Genomic DNA, 21,932 nt, shown 5'->3' on the forward strand with positions numbered 1-21,932 from the left:
AGCACTGTTTCATTGTCTGTGAACAATGTTGTACTTTATAGCCATTGTCTGACTATATGATTTCGCTATTTAGAGTTTGCTAACAATACTTTTTCAGGATTATATGATTGAGGAGAAAGTCTGAATGTGCAGACATAAAACGAACTTTACCCGAATGCCAGTTTTGGGGAAATATAGGACCTGCACCCGCTGACCTCTCAACAACTACGCTGGACAAAGTGTGTGTCTTCATGGAGTTTTCTAACTGGTGAAAGACATGATCTAGTGTTATATCTATACGGTGCGTGTTCATTACTATTACTTAAGGAGGTGTGGCTTTGTATGGCAGGGGAGAGATGTAAAAATGTAAATAATTTTTAAGCTGTTATGCTAGCGCTAGCATTCTGGCAGATCACCTACTGCACCTGCATCCCTGAACTCCAAGAGTTTAAAGCACTCAGGCACAAGACATTGTAAAAATTGTAAAACTATATATATATATATATATATATATATATATATATATATATATATATATATATATATATATATATATATAAATAAAATATAAATAAAATATATATAAATAAATTAAATATAAATTATTTAAACAGTTATTTTACATTTGATTATGCAATTTCTGTATCTAAATACTGTTAAGACTCCAAAGAAACATATAAAGCATCATTTCTTTCACTTTTATAATGCCCGCTATTGTATTTATTTACGCATGTAATATATGTATAAATATATATATATATATATATATATATATATATATATATATATATATATATATATATATATATATATATATATATATATTAACATTTATGCATGATTCACTACACAATTATCTTAGTCAACCTGGATTAATTAGTTTTTTTCAAAAGGAGCTATTTAAAAAAAGCTATCTGGTGAAGTTGTATGTGTATCAGAATATATAATCACAGAGAAACAACATATTGCAAGATTTATCCAATAATCATGCAGCCCTAAATCAAATTGATTGCCACCGGACTTAGTCAGCATCTCAAAACATGCCAGGAGCAATTTCATCTTATGAAAGAGACAATATAACAATATCATTGCGCATAAACATCATCACTAGCATGCAGTCAGCTGGTTCTTTTAAACAATATTGTAATGGACGCAACCTCAACAAAGCTGTAAATAAAAGACCAGGAATTTCATTGCCTGAACTCACACTCTTCTAAGATTTAAAGGCTGGACTGGCTGTAACTCAACAAACAGCATGGCTAGCTCTCCTGCCGCTTCGCTGTAGAGAGCAAAAACTGAAAGAAACTGTGAGGTGAGCTAGCGTATCATTAGCACACATCAGGTTTACATCACCGCATGCTCATTTATACTGGTGATGTGAGGAAATTAAGCAAATCACTAGCAATTAATCATTTGTTTCACTGAAGCGCCATGCTGTTGACCAGGATTATGACATGCTGAAATGGAAAATAGAGATTTTTCTAGTTCAGCAGTTAACGTATCATTAAAACTTAATGTTGTCAATTACAATAAATCCATTTTTCATTAGTTTGCTCAGTCATTACCATTGACAAACCATCAATAGGACTCTCCTCTCCGTATGCATCAGACACTTATGCTTATAAGCAAAAAAAAAAAACCTTGTCATCGCATTTATACTGTATACTGTAACACTCATGATTTGTAAATAAGCGTAACTTCATTGTCGTTTCAATTATTTCTTTCCGCTGTGGAAAATATAAAATGTTCTATATAATGGACACTAAGATATTCACAAGCATCTTATTTAGTCTTTCACCGTCATACAGGTTTGATATCACATGAGGATGAATAAATGATGGCAGTATTAACATTCTTGGAAGAACTAGCAATAAATGACTTTCATTTAAGGAAAATAACAAATATTTTTAAACCACACTAGCATAAATTAAATCATTACTTTTTTCATTTTATAATATGGGCAATGTTGACTTATATACTCGGTACAAACAACACGAGACACAACACAAATCCAGTTACAAGCAATTTGTCTATCTGAACCAGATGCAAAACAACAGAAATAAACTACCATAGCTATTCAAAAGCAAAGACTATTGCACTACAAATGAAATGGACATCTTTAACAATGCTGAAACCAAATGATGAGTGAGTAATGTTGCTGGTTTGCACTGAATCAGTTCTAACATTCATGTTTAAACTGTATGTGTGCTATTTTTTTTTTTTTTTTTTCAAGATGTGAGGTAAACTAAAATCTGCTGCTGCTTTCAGTATGGCAATACATGTTACAGAAAATGATATTCATACTCATACTGGTAACATTTAACAAAAGATAATGCACATAATCAGCATCTGAGGTGATCATTATCATAGTTTATGCTGTTGCTTAACAACACTCTCATTGAAGATAAAAACTCCTTTTTTAACATAAAAAATATATTTTATTACATGTTGCAGTGAAAACATTTGAATAAGAAAAAAGGCACCACACAGCACATCATACTGGAGATTCAAGTAGGAGCAACACGCTTCATCATAGCGTTGTTCTCCAGGGAGGTGGCTCTGCTTCACAGTGTGAAAAATGTCATAAAATGTGCCTCATTCATCAGTGATATGTATTGTTTTCAGCTGAGTCCCAAAACACTGGACATTAGGAAGTGGACTTCTATTAATACACACACACACACACACACACACACACACACACACACACACACACACACACACACACACACACACACACACACACAGAAATAATGCACAGAAGTGGTTTATTAAACTCCCTGCTGAATGAAAGCCTAAATCTTTTTTGATGGGATTTGTGCTTTTATTAAGGAGGGAATTCAATACATTTCAATAAATAAATTGGCACCTAGTTGGATTACTTTAATGTTTTATTTTCACTTTTTTCATATTTTGCAAAGAATAGAAACTGTGTCTCACCACAGGGTAAAACTCATATGTCCCAGATTTGTTTGGTCTTTTTAAAAATGTAATTTTATGATTTTTTTATAGAGTTTAATAAAAGTTTTTTTTCTTACACAGCACAGCCCAGGCCTTTTCAACAACAGGAATAATAGTAATAATAATAATAATAATAATAATAATAATAATAATAATAATAATAATAATATTAATAAAACTTGATTTGTTTTATTATTTATTGTTCTGATTTTTAGTATCTTTTTTTTGTGTACATTATGATTGCATTAAATTTTTTCAAAGCTTTCATTTACAACTATTTTCTTTTAAACATAGTTTTTATAAATATTTTTATATAATTTAGTTTATATTTAATATATAATTTTAAAGCTTCATGATGCAGATTCTCAAAAATGGCTAATAAATATGGATAAAAAGAGGAACTTGTATTAAACTATTCTTACAACTACACTGTGACAAGATTAATGATAAGCAGTCAGCAATGTCTGAATAAACATTTTTGAGATGTTATATACCCCTGGATTCTGATTTAATTACTCTAATAATGGCAGTGATTTCATATTTCATATTTTATATTACATCTTGTTTTAAATAACACTTATTGCATTACTTTAATTGTATGGTGTTTAGTAGTTGAATGAATGGCAATAAGTGCCTTCTAAATCAAGAGTTCTTTAACTTTTCAGCTCACAACCCCCAAAATAACAATTCCAATGAGATGAGACACATATATATATACAGGGCTTTACATTAACTTTTTATCTTTTTTGATCACCAGCCACAGTGGCTAGTAGTTTTCCAAGGTTACTAGCCACTCTGCATTTTCACTAGCCACAATTTTGTTGTTAGGAAAATATTTCTATATGCATGAATATGACTTTGACATGCTAAAATTACTTGATTTAAATTTAATGTTATGTCCACATGCCTTCTCATTTATTTCACGTTTTGTTTGTTGTATATGAGCAAATGGGTCATGGTTTCATTCATATGACTTTTCAGAACTCAAAATTAAGGATTTACCTAATTTATCTCTGACCACACCAAACAGAAATTATTTCTTTGCCACAAATTTTAAATTTGTCAAACAAGCTAAATATAGTTGTATACTATATTTTTTATTTAACAAAACATTTCTTTTATAAAACCAAAGAAAAGCAATTGACTTTTAAAAATAACTATTGTCATATATCAAAAATATGCACAGTAATCTGTCCTCGCTAAGGTGTCTCAGATCACTAGTAAACTACACATAAATGGAGAGTTAATCTCATATTAAAGCAATGTTGTAGTAAAAATGATAATTAAACCTTATAAATAAAAATAACTGTAAGCAAAAGAAAGCAGGTGAAAAACATACTGTGTGATAATGGAAGGATCACACGGTTAGTTAAGGCCAATTAATAATCTGTTCAAAGCGAAAGCAACCGGTGCTGTTAGCTCGAGTGATTATCCCCTCATTCGGTATTCATCTGCTTTCTTCTGCTCGCGCAAATTTTTTATTTATTTATTTATTTTTTTGTTAGTCGTGCTGTTTCTCCATTCAAAGATCACATTTGCATGCAAATTGGGTCATTCTTATAGTCAAACCCTGCTTTAAAGAAAACCACAATTTAAAAATTATTTTCAACCAGCCAAAGTTGCTAGTGGGAGTGACTGTCTAACCCGCCAAAGCTGAAATCTACCCGCATTTGGCGGGTTGGCAGGTGTTAATGTAAAGCCCTATATATATATATATATTTATATATATATATATATATATATATATATATATATATATATATATAGGGTGAATCCAATGACTGCCTGAATTATGTATATATAATGCAGTACATATATATGGATATATTTTTTAAAAAGTTTGTTTATATATATATATATATATATATATATATATATATATATATATATATATATATATATATATATATATATATATATATATAATTAGTAAATTGTTCTGTTCTACTTGTAGGTTTTGTGTGGTTGTGTTTTTGTTTGTGTATCAAAAGTACAAAGTGTAAATCAATTTGAATGTGATTTTTTTATGGTTTCTACCATTTTTTTACAAAATGATTCTGGCAACCACAACTTCCAATAGATATTTTAAACAGTGATGACCAAATCATTGCGTAGGCACAAAAGAGAAAAAGATAAAAGGGGAAAATGACAAAAGCAAATTCAATCATGTAGCTCTCCGAGTACAGCACTTGATGTGACAATGAAAATGAATGGAGGCTCTTGTCGCATTTCAAGAGTCGAAACTTCATTAATCTGACAATCTGAAGCTCCCAATGTAAGTCAATAGAGCAGCAATTGAGCAGAGGTAGACTCTTTTGACTATGGAGTGTGTTTGTGTCCAGCAGATGAAGCTTCAGCCTTCAGCACGTTGAGCACAGATCAAGGTCAGCTCTTCCTGTTTGTTTACACAATAACACAAGCCATCAAAACCACACGGACATCAGAAGCCACTCCAGTGACGCATGTCAGCAGTGTTTTTCCGACACTCGTGAAGTCCAGTTCACCTGGATCAATGCTGACAGAAACACTTCAGTCTGTTCAAGAGCAACACTGCAGTGAGGCGCTCCCAAACAATAAAACACACAGGTAATTAATTTTAAGCAATGACTGTTATTCATAAAGCTGTTTGTGAATAATGGGTTCAATTATTTCAAATAAAAACAACAATGGCATACAATTTATCAAGTACTTTGGCATTTCCGAGAAGTGCCGAGTAGAGTACATGAACTCAGTCCAAAAACCTAATAAGCATGGCTCCATACCATAATTTTTAATTTGGTAAAGTATCAGAATGTATTATCTCAGTGTCGATACTAAATTAATATCACATGGGACAAACAAGCACAAAATTAAAATTTACATTTACAGATGAACAAAATATATATAAAAATATGATTTTTTTCCCATATAATATTTATATTATTTATATATGTATACCTTTTTATCAAACTGTAATGAAAATGTTCATTCCTTCATTTCATGCAGATTCAATCTAGTTGAATTAGATTTTGCATTAGAAGTGATTTCAATTAGAACTACAAACGCGGGTAAAAAGCTAAAAACATGATGGACACAAAGACCAACCGTCACGTAGAGAGGCTCTGGTAAAGATGTTTGTATGACTGTTATTTAAAATCTAGCCAACTGGAAAATATTTAAATTGCAATGTCTGTGTTATATTTCATCTGCAACAACAATACTGAACTTCTTAAAAATGTGTTTGGGCATTAACGTCTGAATGCATCATTATTCAAAGAGCTGAGGAGATTTCTCTGCATAAAAGACTTGTGAATGGCAGATTAACCTGCTGCTGCTTCTCCAATAAGGTAGGAAAGTAATTATGACAGAGATGTGGATGATGTGTGGATGATTGACAGGGCTCATAACAAAGCAACACACCGATCTGTTAACGAGGAAGTAGTATGTCCCAAATCTTGCATACTCTTCAGTTACACACTCAAAAGTATGTATTTTTCCTTCACAAAAAACTACATACTATATTATTACATACTACATATTAGGTTTAGTATAAGTATGCAAATTGGGACGCAGCACAAGTCACGCTTTACAATAATGTTTAATTAATGTTAGTTTAATTCATGCGTTTTAGTAATGTATTTATTAACATGACAAACAACCAAATTAAAACAAACATGATAAATGAGAGACAAAGTAAATTAAACAGTTATCAACAATGCTGACTTCATGCAAAACGTTGTTTGATGATTGTGTGACTAAAGTCAGTTGTAGATTTGTGTTTCTCTAAATGATTTGTGTTTTCTCTAAGTGATTCTGCTAATTAACATTGGCTGTTCATCATTAATGCTCAACATTCAATTAATATATTTTTTTTAACATATTGGGCTCTATTTTAATGACCGACATGCAAATCTAAAGCGCAGGGCACAAAAGCATTACGGGTGTGTCCGATTCCTTTTGCTTTGCATCTTATAAACACAACCAAGCCTTAAAATTACATTCTGGACCACCCCTTTAAGGACGAAAAAGTAGGGTTTGCTCCGCAGCGCATAGGCTAATTTGGTTGTGCTTATTCTTTTAATGAGTTATGGGTGTGTTTTGAGAATAAACCAATCAGAGTCTCATCTCCCATTACCTTTAAAAGTCAGTTGCTTCAAAACACAAAGTTGCTTCAGATGCTTCAAAACTGAACGCTTCAATAGTGAGAAAGTAGTTAAACAGACCATCTGCAGTGCGAGGATAAAGAATGAATCTCCTCCATTTGGCCTCTTTTCTTTCTCTTTCTTCTTTTCGTGGATAAGGAAATGGTTTTGTACACTCCACTGAAGACATCCACTAGCCTACATAATTAATTTTGTTTGTTAAGAGCAAAGGTTTTTTTTAGTCAAAACTATTTCTAAATTCAGTTCTAATTTTTAGCAAATTAATGAATGAACAATAATAACAAAGTGTGGCCAAAAAAAGGAGGTTATTGCTGAGTTTAATACACATTATATGCCCCATATCGTCCAAAACCTGACAGGTCAACAAATCTAAGCTTGTTTTTAATAAAGCAAATACAAATGTGTATATACTAAATAATACTAATACTAATAATAACATTATACAAAAGCAAGTTATGAATAAAATGAAAAAGCCCTGCAAGTTGAAGGTATGGAGGGAGTGGTTTTTATATTAATGTAGAAAGTATTAATTTTGTAATATTTTATTCCTTTAATTATTTTTCATTTATAAAGATATTTGTGTATAGCTGTACATCCTGCATGTTAAAGTAATGTGTAAGCAAGACGCACAACTTACGAGCTCTGCGCAAGGCATGGACCGATTTAAGATTCTGACGGTATGATTACCTTGGATAAAATATCACGGTTTCACGATATTGATTACTACTCTAAAATATATTATTTTTAAATGTCTGCACAAAAATACTATTTCCCCTTTGAATATTTCATTTTGAAAAAACATTTAAAATATTTTGGAACAGTAAATATGTTAGCAGCACAGGATGTCAACATGATGTCAGATGTTGTGTTTGGAATTGAAAATCAAGTTGACATTAGAACCCAACGCTGATGTCAGTGTCCAACATCCAACCTAAAATCAACCAAATATCAACGTCTAATGATGTTACAGCTTGACTATCAACAAGATGTTGAATTTTGGTTGCCATACGTGATGAATAAATGTCAGTATTTGACCTAAATTTGATGTTGGTTTAAGATGTTGGCTCGACGTAGGGTTTTGGTCACTTTCCAACACAACCTTAAATCAATAAAATAGCAACATCATTTATTCGTCATTATTAGACATCAAATTAATGTTGTCCTTGCTGACTAGACATTGAATTTTGGTAACCTGACACCACAACCTACATCTAACCTAATATTAATGTAGTTCGATGTTGTGTGCCTGCTGGGATGTCAGGCTAATTAATTCAAATAAATAATTAAATCAATCATTGTGCTGTCTTCATTAGTTTCAAAAACACAGATTTCTGTACTACTTAAAACAGAATCTGTGGATATCTTTTCTGCTGGAGATACTGTTATCTTAAAAAATGAAAATAAAAAATTACACATACCTTAGAATGGTATAGCATAAAATTTTGGAGGTTTAAAAACCTTGAATTTTCCAAACCATGGTATACCTTGAACATGGTTATCGCCTCATGTCTACTTTGCGCTGGACTTTAAACTCTCAGCTGGTCTACAGTCTGTTTTAGTTCCGCAAAAAAGCAACATGCCAACAACGCACCTTAACACACCTCTTTTCTAGACCGCAACACTCATAAATTCACAAAGAAAAACGTGAAAATTAATATAGCGCTGGTCTGAATATAGCAACACGTCTGGGCAAACACCTCTTGCTCCTTATTGCACAGAGTGTATGACAGGACCCATTGACTTCAACTTTACCTCAGTGTTATTACATTATGTCTGATTATATGAATGGAAATGGATTATACAGTCACTAAACACTGGTTATATAAACACTGGGGATTATGCTGTGAACTAGTTTCTCATTCATCTAACTGAAATCCTTGTATTTTGTTTTTACAGGGTACAGGTTTTTGACAGTTGTGAGGTATGAATAATGTATACTGGCATTGAACTTGATTGATGTCAAACCCTGACCAGAACTTTAGCTGTGCATTTATCTGAAAATACATCCATCTTTATTGAGCAAATGCAGCACTGAAACCAAACCTGAAACAGCATAAAATCCCAAAATTATGATATTACACAGACCGTTTAATGCGGCTTAGCATCTTCATACTGAATTCTAAGCAGACACAGACCTATTTAGGGCTGCCTTTAATCGGCTATGTAAGAACTTATTCACACAGAATGCCTATTTGCTTCTGAAAACCCAAAATGTAATGATTCAAAATGGTTTGAAAAAAATAATCGCAGCATAAAACATGAAGGTAACCCGGACACAGTCATTGAATGATTATAAACAGAATCTGCAAGTTCCTATTATTGGTCCAATGCTGTGGAACTGACAGTGATTTTATGTGATGTTCTGCGTATTGTGTAAAAGTTCTTTTTACTTCACTCAGCACCTAAAAAAATGTGTCTCGCTTCAAAAGATTAAATACGCAGGATTAACAGTCACACACATCCATCAAACGCAAATAAAAAAAAGTGCACCAGAGAGGAAAAATACATTCTGTGAGAATGGCCCTTAACTTGACACAGAATCTAAAAAATGCAACATATTCTCATTCTGAAATTAGCAGAGGAACGTATGGCTGTATTTCATCTTTAAAATGAACAACATGGGGTGGTATTATGCCATTCTTTTTCGCGCTTCCCAGCTGACTGCTTACCTTTGTATATGAACAGCTTTTCCACTGTTACCAGTCTGTCCAAACGTCAGAGGGTTGGTCGGTCAGTCAGTCAGTCAGTGAGTCTGTCAGTGAGTCAGTCAGTCTCTGGTGGATTTATGGGAGAAGAGCAGGCGTGAATGACACTCAAGATAAATTTGAGATCTCAAAAAGCATACACAGCGGCCTCTGGCAGATTCGCGAAAACAAAAACTACAAAAATAAATAAATAAATAAATAAATAAATAAATAAACAAAGCTACTGGGACATATTTGGTGCTCTCCAGTAATGTATATAGGGATACATAATAAGAATGAGCCTGGGTTAAAAAAAATTGTGGCACATGCGCGAATCAAAAGATGCTAGCCGCAAGAGTAATGGTCACACACATTCATTGAATGCATGATTACATTGAAAAGAATTTGGAGAGGAAAGTGCAATCTGTGTGCCTGGCTGTGTGTTCATCAGCCAATCAGAATCAAGCATTCAACAGTATAGTGCATTCAGCCCCGTAGTATTGCTATCATTAGTTAATTATTCTTGACTTTTCGTATCTTGAGACGTCATTTTGTCAATAAACAGAATTTGTATGGACATACACTGTAAAAAATTGCTGTTAAAAAACGGTCAGATTCTACGGTAAAATAATGTTTTTTTACTAAAACAGTAATATTCTGTTAAAAACAGTGCTTGCTGGGTAACATTTTTGTTTTCGAGAAAGTAACCAACTGCAGAAAACTGTGAGCTAACAGAGTTCAGATTCGATGTTTTGAAGTCTGTGTTTAAAATCACACTTTGTGCCCTTGTTCACTATTCCATCAACTAGTTCACCAATATAGTTCACCTGACAGAGTTAATGAACACTAATGAGTGAATTCAGACACTGATGAACACCTGCTGTTAATAATCACAATTACTGTAGGAAAGAGAAACAAGAAACACAAACAGTGACTTGAGTTACAACATAAAATAAAATAAAATAAAATAAAATAAAACAGCTTCAGTCTCAGCAGAGGATCATTAAACAACTCCACAAACAACAGCAGACACACACTTATTACTGACTGATTTGACTTCCATACTATTCTCATTGAGATCCAACAGAAATTAAGGTGTTTTTTTGTGTCACCGTAATGGAGTGAGGGGCTGATTTAGTTGGGCTCTTCACCCTTGAACTCATTTATTAAGACTTTCCAACTGCTGTAATACAGAGTTTACAAAACATTTGAACTATAGCAATAAAGTTGGGAAGTCAATAAATAGAGAAATCTATTTGTCTGAAATTAGTTCTGATAAATGTTTTGTTATAAATCTAGAAGAAGGGCCTCAAGCAATAGATTTTATGCTTAGTTGCAGGTATTAATTTAATTAATGAGAAGTGGAAACAGAAAAGATACCTCCGTAATTACTTAACAGTTAAGAAATAACATACAAAATCAGTTCAGTCATGACAACTACACACTCAGACCTGATGAATCTGACCTTGTATCTCAACAATGGTAACATCTCAAATGTTTCATGCTGCAATGCATGCTGGGAGTGGCACGGTACAAATATCCCAGCATGCATTGCGGTATAAATAAATGTTGTATAACGGTCTAACAGTTTTCTTTATTTGTGTTTGATTCTGCTGTTGTTTATGTTTAGACTTTCAGTTTCCTGTTTGTGAGTTAAACTGTTAATTTTGTTAGTTGTCACCATTATTGAGGTTCATATGCTGATTATAGATGTCTCTTTGAGTGCAATTTACACCATAGAGCAGTGTTATTGTCCAAGATATTCTTAAAAACTTCCAGAAATCATTGCCATATAAAGTAAAACAATAGATATAACATTGAATAGGAGCAGTACATTTTATTATAGTAAATGAGAACAGACTCTGCCATTTAATAGCAACATGAACATCACCAGATCTTATTTAGGTTTTTGGCTGGCTTGCCTCAACAAAAGAGCTTTTAAAACAAAGTTCTTAACAATTGCAGCAGCCAATATATATAAATGTTAAAAATGACAGGGCTAAGAGCCCAACTAAAGTAAACTCTGTTCTCCATGATGGTGACGTAAAACTTTTACTTTTTCTCAAGAAGAACTTTAGTAGATGTTATACAAAAATACATGTATTAAGTAATAAGTGTAGCAGGTGATGATGTTTGTAGAGTTGTTTAATCATCCGCTGATCATTTAAATGATTTAATCATTTGTTGTTCTTCAGGTTGTTTCATTATAAAGCTGTGACTAAAGTTTTGTATGTTCTGTTCTTGTTTTTTCCCTTCAGTATTTCTTCATTTGTTCATTGTTAATCCTCAATTATCATTTAATTAGTCAGTTAATTAATGAATTTACTTCAGCTTTGCTACATGTTTCTTGAACACTCAGTAGTGTGGACACTTCAATAAAAACTGAAGTATATGCTCTGGGGTTTAAAGGGTTAAAAGTGTGAGAGGTAAAAACACAGTGTAAAAATGTATTTTAACAGGAATATACTGTTAATTTACACTACGGAAATAGACTGTAAAAAAACAGTAGATTGCTGGCAACCACAGCTGCCAGTAGATTACTGTTAAATCAAGGAAAAAACAGTATTTTACTGTAAAACCTGAAGCTAATTTCTTCTGTATGTCACCGTTGTGGAGGAGAGTAGAGCCAGTGTATGAGTTAAAGATGAACAATGAACTACTGATGTTATTCTGCATGTTTCTCTATTTAAAGACAGCGGCTGTTTAGTTACTGATGAAGTCAGAATCTCTCTGGTGATTCCAGATTTACATGTATGTGTGCTGTTGTGAAAAATAAGACATTAGAGTTAAACCGAACTTTTCTAATTAACTAAAATAAGTTATCATTATAAGTATGCTTCTAAGCATATATAGCACATTACTTCATAAACTCATTCAGCAGTTGACCAAGTTGAGGCAGTTGCTTTCAGTGAGCAAAATGAGTTCCCTTGAGTATTGTGTAAATCAATGTAGTCCATGTATTTTTACAGCAACATACTGTAAAATAACAGTACATTGCTGGCAACTGCAGCTGCCAGTATTTTACTGTTTTTTAACGGGACAATTTTTAACAGTGTAGCTGAAAAAAGGTTTATAAAAATAAATAAAATAAAAAAAGTATTTTAGTCCACTTCAGACTAAATCATTAAAGATGTGTCATTCAGTTTAGTTGATTCCTAAGGCGGGATGTGAACCGGATGAAACACTTGCCCCCTTAACTGAGCCAAACTCTCCTAAGCACAACACAGCTGAGGTGTTTCTGATTAATAACAGCAGTTCGGCAGCTAAATATAAGCTAAACTAAATATAAAAAATATAGTCAGCCTCTTAAACTTTTAGAAACATGCAGATACACATTTAAAATTGGCATTGACACTCAACATATCTAAAATGTAGGTCATTTATGTTTGTAAATGTAACATAGGCCAGCTAGTAAAGTGCTGTGCAGGTAAACCTCCTCTGAACCTAAAAGCTGACTTCCATGAGGAGAGTCACCAGTTCGATCTCAACACGGAATGGGTTGGGTAGTGTAGGTGTATCATGGAATTTCTCAGTTTTCTCTCTCTCATCTGCATCTGGTACAAAATGCGGCTGCTAGACTACTCTCTGGCACCCGCAAGTATTAGTCTGTAACTCCTTTTTCTCCTTTTATTTTATGACCTTAATTAACTCACAGTGTCTAAAACACATCTTAAAAACGAGGTGAGCGAGAGTTTGCAGGTGCTGGTCCTAAACTCTGGAACATTCTACCAATTTACATTAGACTTTTCTCTCCATTTCTGTGTCCATTTTAAAGACCTATTTATTTTCTCTAGCTTTTAATACTCCTTGATCACAGTTTTAAATGTTTTATTTGTTGTTTCTTTTATATTCTCTTTTCTTCTCTATCTTTAGTACATACAGTTGAAACCAGAAGTTTACACACACTCTAAAAAAAGGAACATAACCATTTTTTTTAAATGTCTGATGCTAAAATATACTAAAAAGCTTACTATTTTAGGTCCGTTAGGATTACCTAAATGATTTACATTTGCTAAATGCATTTGCTAAATGCCAGAATAATGAGGGATTTTTTTATTTTAAAAAATTATTGATTTGTGAACAGTCAAAAGTTTACATAAATTTCCTTGGTATTTTTTTAGCTTTGTTTTTAAACTGTAAAACTTTGGTCAAATTTTTTGGGTATCCTTCCACAAGCTTTTCATGATAGTTTGCACAAATTTTGGCCCATTCCTCCTCACAGAATTGGTGTAACTGAGTCAGATTTGTTGGCTCTCTTGCTTGCACAAGCTTTTTTAACTGTGCCCACAAATTTTCTATAGGATTGAGTTCAGGGCTTTGTGATGGCCACTCCAAAACATTCACTTTTTTGTCCTTAAAGCACATGTTAACTAATTTGATAGCATGCTCAGGGTCATGGTCTGTTTGGAAGACCCATTTGTGGCCAAGTTTTAATTTCCTGGCTGATGTCTTGAGATGTTGCTTCAGTATTTCTACATAATGTTCTTTCTTCATGAGGCCATCTATGCTGTGAAGTGGACCAGTCCCTCCTGCAGCAAAACAGCCCCACAACATGATGCTGCGCCCTCACACTTCACAGTTGGGATAGTGTTCCTAGGCTTGTAAGCTTTCCCCTTTGTCCTCCAAATGTAACACTGGTCATTATGGCCAAACAGTTCATTCTTACTTCCATCAGACCACAAGACATGTCTCCAATAATTACTATTTTTCCCAGTGTCATTTTGCAAATTGTAATCAGGCTTTATTGTTGATTCTGGCTTGTTGATTTTCCCATGTTGTCACAAAAGGAAGCAGTGTGGTTGAGGTTTTCCTTAAATATTATTCTACAGTTCGAATTTCTCTTATTAACTCAAATGTTGTCAATTAGGCAATCAGAAACTTCCAAAACCTTGACACCATCATCTTAGCTTTTTCAGAGGCATAATTTTCTTATTGCATGTAAACTTGACTTTCAAGAAACGTTCTAACAATTTCCTAAAAAATCTCTCTCATTATTCTGCTATTAAGCATAACAGAAACAAATATGATAATCCTAACTTAACCTAAAAGAGAAAAAGTTTGGTCACATTAACATCTGCATTTTTTAAAATGGTTATGTGCCATTTTATACAGTGCATGTAAATGTCTGATATGTACAGAACTTTGGTCAACTTTGGTTGTTAATGTTTAATGTGTTTTATAAATAAATATTGTATTGTATTTTGTAGGACTGGCGGGGTTAACTAAAGTTTTACACAATTTTAGCTTTTAATAAAAATTAATAATAAGATTTTAAAACTTCGGCTTGGAATAAGTATGAACATTCATATAAAAGTATTTAGACATTGATTTTGATTTGAAAAAAAGATATTTAAATGTGAGTTTAAGTATTTTTACAAGGATTTACCTATTTGAGTACACAGGATTGGATATTGGTTGTCCAAAACAACGATTATGACCGACAAATATGACCAGCGTTTAAATAAACCTTCTTTAAAAGGGACTTGTGCACCAATTAATCTTTGTAATAAATAAAAAACCTTTCAGAAGAAGCTGAAGACGTAAATGATAATACCGTTATGCCACACTGTAAAAAAATATCCATAAATTTACAGTTTTTTCATATTTTGTTATTAATGTTTGTATTTTTTTTATGTATGCTTTTGAATTGCTTTATGGCACCTTAATCTTCCTTCTTACAACTTTTAATCTTAAAAGTTGAAAAAAGGGGACTTTAATGACATTTTAATAGTTTAAAGTGATAGTCAAACACTTTTATAGTCACATCAACAGCAGCACATGTACTATGATGAGTGAAAAGCCTAGTAAACACTATAGTGTTTTTAAACCAACAATAAAGTGTATCATACTGTTTTTATTTAATAGTATTCAAAAGTATATCTTTGCTTATGAGTGCTACATCATTCTTTCATAATTTCTTTCAAAATTTCTAGAAAACAGTGTTGGGTCAATTACTTGTATGATTGCACCACAGCAGCTATAAAACTACATAGTAAATTGATTCAAGTGCTTTACTATAGTATGGCTCAAAAACATACTGGCACATTTTCATTTTGGCTTAGTCCCTTTATTTATCCAAGGTCGCCACAGCGGAACAAACCACCAATTTATCCAGCATATGTTTTACACAGCGGATGCCCTTCCAGCCCCAATCCATCTCTGGGAAACATCCATACACATTATTTCACACTCATACATTACGGACAATTTAGCCTACCCAATTCACCTGTACCACATGTCTTTGCACTGTGGGGGGAACCAGAGCACCCGGAGGAAACCCACGCTAACATCTTCTTGCAGAGAGATGACATCACTACTTACTGTGCCACAGCATCGCCAATCTGGCATATACTATAAATTATTAAACTATTTTTTTCACATGTGGAGGCAGTTTATTAAAGTAATCTTTTACAACCAGAACACGACAAAAATGTCAATCACATTTCACAAATTTCAGGTACAATATTGTTTAATGATAAATATTTAGTAAACCTCTATTGATTTAATGTAAAACCGCTAAGTTCCTTAATTCAAGCACTTTTTTTCACTTATTCAAGACAATCCACTTGTAAATAGACTTGCAGTCTGTGTGGAACAAATGAGCATCGCCCGTTTAGTTCTGTTTTGAAGCAATAACGTTTTATTGAACAATTATAGAGCATAGATTGTCTTTTTTTCCAGGATAAAAAATACTGTATATCAGGTTTTCTTTTTATTGCCTGGCCCTGAATACAAATGTCAAAAAAATTCTTTTATGTTTAATCAATCTTTTGTGTGAAACTAATATTACACATCCCATGTGACGAATGCCACAACACAAACATTAAAGTTCAACAGCAGCATAACTGTAAGTGTGATATTGGGAGTGTGAAGAGAACTGATAGACTGTCAGTGTTTGTTTTGTAATGATAACTGGAATCTTTCACTCTTCGACTGCGTCACAAGCTTCCATTGGTTGTAACATGAGTTTGTGTTTAATCATGTAACTCATTTTCTCAGTCTCTTTATGAATGATATGTTGAAAAGTTATCAGTAATGATGACGCTGAGATGCAGTGTGTCCCGAGGAGAAATGATAACGAGACTCCTGTACATCCCAAAAATATGTCATTTGCTCTCTCAGCTAAGTATAAATGAAGCAAATAGTCTACCATGTGCAGGGTATTAGTCCCATTTGATATCATAAATCAATATTAGTTTTACTTAATAATTATTTAGTTTGAGTAAAAATTTTTAATGTTTGAGTAATAAGATATCGTCCAGTATCTACAAATATCAAGTTAACTGCACAAAATAAGAAGAAAAGATATAACTGATATAACTGATTGGCTGATAGCCGTGAGATATTTAAGTAATATCAGCACCGCAGAGACACTACAGTTTGACAAATTTTACTGCTGTTAGACAATATAATGTACTTTTGAGGCTTAGAAGCTTATAACAGTCGGATTTCTAACTACAATCATTATTAAACTGGTAAGCATATCTGCCAACATTCCCTTTTTCCTGGGAGTATCCTGTTTTTCTGTATTTCTCCCGCAACCATTCCGTTTTTTATTTCTTACGGAAAACTCCCGTAATTTCACCAACTCCCCCTTTTTGGTACAGTCTGAACACCCCCGGGTTGGCAAATACCCCCGGGTTGCCCACTTTGTTCCAGTGTAGCAGCTACCCAAAACCCACTGCATCCTATCCCGGTTCTCAACAGTGTTATTCACTATTGAGAGACCTCAACCCTGAACACCCCCTTCCCCGGGTCTCTCAGATTTTCAGAGACATGTTGGCAGGTAAAATGATCTCTCTCTTTTGTATGTTGTAGTGCTATATTTATACCGATTTGCTCTCATATCAAAATTGTGTGTGTTGTGTAGTCAGAAAAAAATGAAGCAAAGTTCACACGTGTTTAGCATTTTTCCTTAATGCAAACAGAACAGCAGTCAGGTAGTGATTGCGTTGCTTTTTTGGGGGTTAATTATTGTCATATTTCGATTGCATTAGAGAAATACTACAGACTGTAACACTGTAGATGTAGAGATCTCTGTAGATGGATGGCATTTCATGTCACATTCAGCCTTTTAATCTTAAAGTGTGAGCAAAATCAGCTGTTTTGTCATCACTTTAGACATTACGCTATAGAGAGTCATTCAAACACTAGCTCTAAAGTGACGTTGGTGAATTAGTAATGGCTTCTGCTGTTTCGACGTCAGCTGCAGATGTGAATAAATGGCGGAAGAAAGTAGTTCCAAATAAAAAGGCGTTTTTAGACTCTGCGTGTTTGATTTTCTTATTTACGTACACGATTGTGCCATCAAACTGTTGTATAAACACAATATCAAACTCATAGCAGTGAGATATGGCTGTATATCAGCACTGGTGGGACGCTAAGGCACTCTGCCAACGCATCCCTCCCACCAGTGCTGATATACAGCCATATCTCACTGCTAAGAGTATGATATTGCTCATGAAGTAGAGCTGCACAATATATAGTTTCAGCATCGATTTTGCAATGTGATCATTCTCAATAGCCACATTGTGAGTATGCAATGTTGAGTTTGGATTATACGTATTATTTCGCGAGTGTTTTTTTTTTTTTTTTTTTTTGAGGCCTGTGACTGTGAGAGGGTTTAAAAGCATTCAGGCATTTAAATTATTTAGAAATTGTACAGTTTATACCATTGACAAATTAACAACAATTAACTGTATTGAACTGTTTATAAAAAGAAAACTATGCAGTATTATTTTACATTTGATTATTTAATTACTGTATACAATAAAAGGCTTTATTAAATAAATTAGAAAATAAAGGCTTTAATTTGTATCTTTTTCTTTATTGAACTTATCAAGACTTGTAGATTGTTTATAATATTTTATGCACTCACCTTCAGAATCATTCCAATCAATCAAAAATGATAAATTATTTTCAAATAGTTATTTACCTCATCTAAGTGAAATCATATTCATATCGCAATATATATCGCAGAATAAAAAAAATCATGCATTGTTATATTTTTTCCAGTATCGTGTAGCCCTAATATAGCCTTTGTGTTCACATTTTGTAGGTGTTCGTATGGGTCTCCTCTGGGTGCTCTGCTTTCCCCCACAGTCCAAAGACATGTGGTAAAGGTGAACTGAATTGGTTAAATTGGCTGTAGTGTAAGTGTGTGAATGCAAAAGCGTATGGGTGTTTCCCAGTGCTGGGTTGCAGCTGGAAGGGCATCTGTTGCATAAAATATACAGGTATGCTGGATAAGTTGGCAGTTCATTCCACTGTGGTGACCCCTGATTAATAAAGAGACTAAGCCCAAAATAAAATTAATGAATGAATATATTATACCATAAAAAGTTAAACTACCAAACCAACACTCAACCGGCACTTAAAGGTTTTTTTTCTGAACTCTTTGAGTATAGTTATTTTTCCCTCACATACACAGACATGGACAATCAGACCTTGTGATTTTCTTCTTATATTAAAAAATCAGCCACAACGATGTACATAGATAATCCTTAATCAGCCACATCCACAGAGACAGACTGGTTGTGCAAAGGTTTTTGCATGCAAATGTGAATGATTGCATCTTTATTGTTATTTGTATATTTTCTAGTAACTGTCAAGTGGTCAATTTTACTTCCACAGTGCTTTATACCAGTGGTTCCCAAACTTTTCAGCCCGCGACCCCCAAAATAATAATGCCAGTAACTCGCGACCCCCAATATCCTCTGAGGTGGTTATAAATACAGAAACCTTTCATGCAATTGCGCACACACACCAATCAACCCAAGTCTATTCTTCGATTATTTTTTAAATGTATGGCAGGGCTGTAAATGTGCCAGAAAGTTCAACTTAGTATTATAAAATCAATCTGCTGCATATGACGCTATTGCTGAGTTTTTAATATAATGTTATTACCCCAGGGGTCGCAATCCATAAGAACTAGTAACTATAATCTACTGTAGTAACTATATAGTATAAAGTAATTAAATTACTATTTTTTCTATTCAGTAGGTTGTGGATAAAATATTGTAATTCTTATGGTTTAATAAAAATAAATAGATTTTTGGAAATCACCAGGCGACCCCCCCTTAATTGTCCCGCGACCTCCCTTCATTGTCCCGCGACCTTTTGGGGGGTCCCGACCACCACTTTGAGAACCGCTGCTTTATACATTGCAAAATTGAGTCATAAAAGTTTTACGAAGAAAACACAAAATGTTCCATTTCAGATACACGTCTTTCTTGTAGTAAAAATCACAGAGTGTACCACTGACCTGAAGCTTTCCCTAAACTCAACCAATACTATAAAAATGTGAATACTATTAGAAATGTGATTAACTGGACTCAAACCCAATCCCAAGTAGAAAAGTTGTCCATGTGGAGATAGATAGGCAAGACAAATATATTTGATCACTAATCATAGTCTAGACACTGTTAAGTTGTTTTGTGTTATGTATTTGGTGTTGTGCAAAGAACTGCATGAAAATAAAGCTTTATTTGTTGATAACTTGTCCCTGTAAATATTATGAGAGAGAAAAGGAACAAAAGTTATTACTAAGTGCAGTCAATTATATGTTAAAGTTCGTTTTTGCGGTTTCACAAAAATGTCGGCTGAAGCACGTATTTTCAATGAAGCAAGGACAGTGGCAAGAAACCAAAACTCCACCAATTGAGGAAAATAGAGAAGAATAAAAAAAACTTGTGAGAATCCAGGCTCAATCAGCAGACCAGCTCTCCTCTGGATTGTGTCATCACACTAAATATTAGCTTTCAGTTTAGATGGGTATTATAAAATCAATTGGCTGCATCTGACGCTTGTGCTGTGTCTTTAATATAATGCAATTACCCCAAGGGTCGCGATCCATTAGAACTAGTAACTATAAGCTACTGTAGTAACTATATAGTATAAAGTAACTAAATTACTATTTTTTCTCTTCAGTAGGTTGTGGATAAAATTTTGTAATTCTTATGCTTTAATAAAAATAAATAGATTTTTGGAAATCACCAGGTGACTCCCCGTCATTGTCCAGCTACCCCCACTTTGAAAACCACTGCTTTATACTGTACATTGCAAAATTGAGTCATAAAAGCTTTACGAAGAAAACACAAGATGTTCGATTTCAGATACATGTCTTTCTTGTAGAAAAAACAAAATCCACTGAGTGAACCACTGACCTGAAGCTTTCCCTAAACTCAACCAATAGTATGAAATGATGCAAGATAGAGTACATAGCTTTACCTTGATTTTACATAGTTTTATAAATTTTTAGAAATGTGATTACCTGGACTCAAACTCAATCACTCTACATCACAAGTACAACTCTGTACAAAGGGATCTACTAAGGAAACTGACCATAGTAAAAGTTGTCCATGATAGGCAAGGCAAATATATTTCATTACTAATTATAGACACTGTTTTATGTTACGTATTTGGTGTTGTGAAAATAATTCTTTATTTGTTGATAACTTATGCCTGTAAATATCATGAGAGAGATAAGAAACAAAAGTTATTGGAAACAGCAGTCAAAAATATGTTAAAGTTTGTTTTTGCGGTTTCACAAAAACCTCAGCTAAAGCACGTATTTCCAATGAGCCAATAAGTGTTGAAGCAAAGACAGTGGCAAGAAACCAAAACTCCACCAATTGAGGAAAATGGAGAAAAAAAAAAAAAAAACTTGTGAGAATCCAGGCTCAGTCAGCAGACCAGCTCTTCTCTGGATTGTGTCATCACACTGAATATTGGCTTTCAGTTTAGACGGACGAATCACTTCTTGTCTCATGGAGTCACGCCTGGTTAAGACTGATTAAGCTCCAGATGACAGAGGCAGATTGTGTTAGTGTCGTGTATGTCTGTCTCTCCACAGGACAAATGACAGCGGTAATGTGATTTCACAGGGAGATAAAGAGCATGTGTGTTTGAGGACGTTTTATTAAATGAGCCCTGACCAGCATCCAGCTTTGTGCGCAGTGTTTCATGTACTTGGACAGATTTAATAAACTCGGAGCTGATCCGTTTAACACGCTTCGAAAGAGAAAGCGGGAATGATTGGCAATAAAATTTGAGCTGGTTAAAAGCAGAGGAGTCAATGCTAATTCAGTAAGCGAGGGGTTATTGTTTCCTACAGCTCTCAGGAACTGTTTGTACTTGTTGAGCACCTGTAAGTGCGCATGCAGCA

General features: G+C 33.7%; 1 protein-coding gene across 11 annotated transcripts in view; it reads right to left on the minus strand.

The window, feature by feature from the left end:
* gcgra (glucagon receptor a) overlaps nt 1–21,932 on the minus strand; it is a 213,987-nt gene that overhangs the window by 175,155 nt on the left and 16,900 nt on the right. For 2 of the 11 annotated variants that reach the window (XM_087245131.1, XM_087245125.1), the window contains exon 1: nt 9,752–9,865. The exons of the other annotated variants lie outside the window; for them this stretch is intronic. The gene's annotated coding sequence lies outside the window, so the exon portion shown is untranslated. Of the gene's footprint in view, nt 1–9,751; nt 9,866–21,932 lie in introns of those variants that run through there. 11 annotated transcript variants of the gene reach the window in all.

Source organism: Danio rerio, chromosome 3, assembly GCF_052040795.2.
Source record: "Danio rerio strain M-AB ecotype USA chromosome 3, GRCz13ab, whole genome shotgun sequence".
Lineage (NCBI taxonomy): Eukaryota > Metazoa > Chordata > Actinopteri > Cypriniformes > Danionidae > Danio > Danio rerio.